The 4,831-nt window shown below is 45.7% G+C and overlaps 1 long non-coding RNA gene across 1 annotated transcript; it reads left to right on the forward strand.

The window, feature by feature from the left end:
- Nucleotides 1-123: 123 nt before the first annotated feature.
- Nucleotides 124-4,469, forward strand: LOC138414352 (uncharacterized). Its single transcript, XR_011246798.1, has 2 exons — nucleotides 124-3,273; nucleotides 4,151-4,469. It is a non-coding gene; the product is annotated as an uncharacterized lncRNA (long non-coding RNA).
- Nucleotides 4,470-4,831: the final 362 nt, after the last annotated feature.

The raw sequence follows: 4,831 nt of genomic DNA on the forward strand, positions 1-4,831 counted from the left end.
GAATTTTCCACAGTTTATTGTGATCCACACAGTCAAAGGCTTTGGCATACTCAATAAAGCAGAAATAGATGTTTTTCTGGAACTCTCTTGCTTTTTCCATGATCCAGCGGATGTTGGCAATTTGATCTCTGGTTCCTCTGCCTTTTCTAAAACCAGCTTGAACATCAGGGAGTTCACGGTTCACATATTGCTGAAGCCTGGCTTGGAGAATTTTAAGCATTACTTTACTTTACTAGCATGTGAGATGAGTGCAATTGTGCAGTAGTTTGAGCATTCTTTGGCATTGCGTTTCTTTGGAATTGGAATAAAAACGGAGCTTTTCCAGTCCTATGGCCACTGCTGAGTTTTCCAAATTTGCTGGCATATTGAGTGCAGCACTTTCACAGCATCATCTTTCAGTGTTTGATATATATTTTTTAAATTTAATTTTTTTTGACTGCACTGTCTGACTTGTGGGATCTTAGTTCCATGACCAGGGATCGAACCTATGCCCTTGCATAAGATCAACCCTAAATTCAAAGGATGGAGACATCAACTTCACATCTTGACAGGAAAAGAGGCAAAGTCACAATGCAAAGGATGTACGTCAGCAGTGGAGGAAGGACTGCAACTGTCTTATGAAGTAACCATGCTGACCCTAGATATGCAAGCAGAATCAGTTCTGGTGACTAGAAGGGATGCTTTCTTGGCCTCAGGGCTCAGGATAACAGGAAAAGGGTTAAGGTATATGCAAAACAGGTGCAATGCAAGGTTTGAATATGCTAAGTGACCTAAGGCAGGAATCATTCAGGACTAGGGGAGTTCAGGTCTGACTGATCGTTTATAGCTGATGAGGGGTGGGTATCGGTGGGTTGGGAAGGCTTTATTGCTTGGCCTTGAAGTATGTTCAGAATCTGGATATGTGGAGATGGGAGGATTTCTATTCAAGATGAAGGAAAGTTAGGTGAATCAAGGCATATTTGGGAAATTAGTATAGTGGGAATGAGGGGGTCCCAGAAAGAGAGCTGCAAGACATAAGGCTGGGAAGATAACTTGAGTTCAGACTCTGGGTGAGCTTGAGTTTGAACTTCATTCTGAAGGTAATGGGGAGCGACGGGATATTTTCCAGGTGATAAGTGGAAAGAACTGCACTGTAAGAAGGATCCTTTGCCTTTGGTCTATAGGATGGCTCAGGTTGGGGAGTGAGAAGGGACATAGGCCATAGGCATTAGGGCGTAGGCATTAGGTAATGAAGGAACCAGCAGGTCTAGGCAGGGGGATTGATGAGTGGCCGCCTGAAAAGAAAATCAGACAAGACCTAATGAGGTGTCAAGGATGATTCAAAGGTGGTCAGGCTCAGTGCCTGTAGGATGACAGAGGAGGAAGAGATGCAGCTACAAAGCAGAGAAGTCTGGAGGAAGAACAGGTCTGGAAGGAACTCAGATCTGGGGGGTGTGTGAGGCTTCCTCAGTGGCTCAGTGGTAAAGAATCCACCTGCAATGCAGAGGCACAGGAGACTCAGGTTCGATCCCTGGGTTGGGAAGATCCCCTGGAGGAGGAAATGGCAACTCACTCCAGTATTCTTGCCTGAGAATCCCACGGACAGGAAGCCTGGTGGGCTACAGTCCACGGGGTCACAAAGAGTCGGACACAAGTGACTTAGCATGCATAGCATGAGGCGGCCAGTTGGGGTCCAAGAGGGTGGCCTAACATTAGACTGATGATGGGAGGAGAAAGAGGAGAAAGGAAAACAGAGCTTGCTGGGGCAACACTGAAAACAGTGAGTGTGTGTGTTTCAAGGCAGTTATCTGTCAAAAGCATCAGTTGTGGCCAAAAGACTAACAAAGAGGAAGGATGAGAAAAGGTCAACCAGCAGATCTGACAGTGGGAAGGTCATGGTGACTTCCCAGCAGAGCAGAGGAGGCTGAAGTTGCACAAAGCTGAGGAGGGAGCAACTCACATCCTGATCTCTGGAATTCAAGGTTGGAGAGATCCCCTGAACTTACACGACACTAGCACCTCCCTCCTTCCAGTTCAAACGTACTATGGTGCAGAAAAACTAAAATATTCAAAATAAAACACATCTTTCCTTCCATCCTAAAGGAGGGAGGCACAATAGGCTCTTCTTGCCCTTCTCCCTCTCTCTCCCACTCTCTGGCTGGAGATCAGGCGCTGTCAGGACTCGTGTTTAGGGAGACAGGCGTTGGCGGGACAGACAGCTGTTTATTTCCTAGCAGAACCCTGCTGTGTTTTCATAGCTCAGAATAGTTCCTTGGCCCTCTCCAGGCCTGAGGGGAGGGGGAGAAACCTCATTGTTTGTTTTCATGACAATTCTGAGCCTCACCTCTTCCTTTTTCTCTGCATCATGGTTCTCATTTGGGAACTCTCAGAGGGGGTAAGGTGTGGGTTAACAGGGTCCAAGACTACTAATTTCCTAATTATGTCCTCTAGCTGGGCTCCGGAAGAGGGAAGGACTAATAACTGACTGTACAACGTGGGTGTTTTGGTTGGGATGAAAATTCTGAAAATTAAAGAAAGAGTTGATTAAAGGACTATAGGGCAGAGCTGGAAGAGGAAAACAGTAGGGGGAAGAGAATAGGGTGGAAGGAACGACCCCCTCCCCCAGTCTGGATCACAGCTGGATGCCAGGGTGTCTGTTGGGAGCTAACCTCCACTTGAGAATTGTGGACTGCTTCTCTGACTCCCCGTGTACCTCAGGTCTTGGTTGAGTCCTGGCAGCACCCAAGTTTGGAAGAAGCCCAGAGATGGAAGGAAGAACTGACTTCATTGAACAATCTTTCAAACTCTGAAGTTTTTGTTAACTATGTGGATACATTACTTTTGAAAATATTTTAATTAAAAAGATATGCAAATACTATTGTACATAAAATAAACAACATGGACCTACTGGGAACCATATTCAATACCTTTTAATAACCTATGGAGGTGGAGGTTTAGTCGCTAAGTCGTTTCCAACTCTTGCAACCCCATGGACTGTAGCCTGTCGGGCTCCTCTGTCTATGAGAGTCTCCAGGCAAGAATACTGGGAGATACTCTGAAAAAAATGACACACATAAATATATTTATAACAGAATCACTTTGCTGTATACCTGAAATGCTGTAAATCAACCATACCTCAGTGTAAAAAAATTCCCCCCAAAAGATATGAACATATTTATCTTTTTCCTACTGTAATAACGAATTATTTGCTTCTATCAAATAAAAGTCAGGCACCATATCATCGGAGCTACTTTCAAATGAGCACCCCCAAACTCAACGAATGTTAAAACAAAGGTGGGTGAGTATCAAGTCTCACTTTACAACTGATAAGAGTGAAACTCAGAGAACTCTAGTGACTTGGCTGAGGTCACACAGCTGTTTAATCATTCTCTCTTTTTTTTCCTTTTAATATTAGTGATGGCAATGGGGGAAGGACAGTCTCCTGGATTGCCTGCTATAAGCTTGAGAATATTTCTGAGTCTTCTTAGGAAAACCAAGATGCTCTTTCTGCCCCATACCCATCTTCTACCCCTCATCCCCTACCTCACTTCACTCCCCATCAGGCTGAGCTAAGGCTGCACAACTGATGTCTCTTCAATTTCCTCCCTTCCTTTAGTTCTTCCAAAGATTTCATGAGTTGAAGCAAGGAGGAATGCAGGTCAGGGTTGGATCCTTAGCTGGAGTCACCCTTCCCGTCTCCCCTCAGCCAGCCCCTCTTTGTCTCTGGAGTACAGACCAAGACAAAGAAGAAAATGAACTTTTTCCAAATAGCCCCAACCAGTTTTTTAGAGCTTTCCTTCCTTTGCTCCTGCCTCTGCCATGCAACATCAACAAAGTTTAACTCCTGGCAAGAAGAATGGAATTTGACAGATAGAATGTGTCCCGGCTGCTAGGGTGGTTTGGCACCACCAAGGGGCTGATGGAGAATGGGAAGTGTCTACCCTCTGGTGGTAAGGGAACTAGTTGACCGTTTGTGAAAACAGGATAATCTCTGGAGGGAACAATAGCTTCTTTGGGAGGGGAAGGGGGTTTAAGGAAGAGGGAGGAGAGGAAAAAACTGGTCAGTCTGTACTTCCCATAATGGCTTGGATTGTTAGGGAAAACACTGATTGAAACCGCCCACCCTGGCCAGGCACGATAGTAACCATTTGCATGCATAATTTTATAACAGGAAGTCTTGGTAAGGAACACAGAACTAACAAGCCAAAACCAACCAGAAGAATTCGGGAAAGGTCAAAGGGGGACACCATGTGTCTACAAACCTCCCAGAATCCTCCTTGCTGGAATCCATCTTGGATGTGCAACACGTGAACCACCAGGAAGGACCCTGAGTCAGAATGATTGGCCAGAGACAACCCAGAAACTAACCCCATTACCACAAACCCCTCAAGACTGTGAGCCACTTGAAAAAGCTGTTCTCTTGGGTCCCCTTGCCCTGCTGCTCTCCACCTGGGTGCCTCTTCCCAGTAAAGTCTCTCGCTTTGTCAGCACATTCGTCTCCTTGGACAACTCATTTTTGAGTGTTAGACAAGAGCCTGCTCCTGTTCCCTGGAAAGGGTCTCCCTTCCTGCAACAGGATGATTCATTTGATTTTAGTAGAAGGCAGACCCTGGGGTGACAAGAGGTAGGTAATGAGCCAAAGATTCTTAACTGTTTACTGTGAAGCCAGCGTCCTGCAGCAATTTTCTGTGGACAAAATGTCCAGCTCATCCTGAGACATGAACCACGCTTCCCTGACCTAGTCAATAGATGAACAGTTCAAGGTCCTGCAGCTGAACTTTCCCACCGTGCTGGAGATAAGTCAGCCATTTTCACTTGCTAACAATGATTAACCCACCTCTCCCTCCACCTG

Source organism: Ovis canadensis, chromosome 11 (assembly GCF_042477335.2).
Source record: "Ovis canadensis isolate MfBH-ARS-UI-01 breed Bighorn chromosome 11, ARS-UI_OviCan_v2, whole genome shotgun sequence".
NCBI classification, from domain to species: Eukaryota; Metazoa; Chordata; class Mammalia; order Artiodactyla; family Bovidae; genus Ovis; species Ovis canadensis.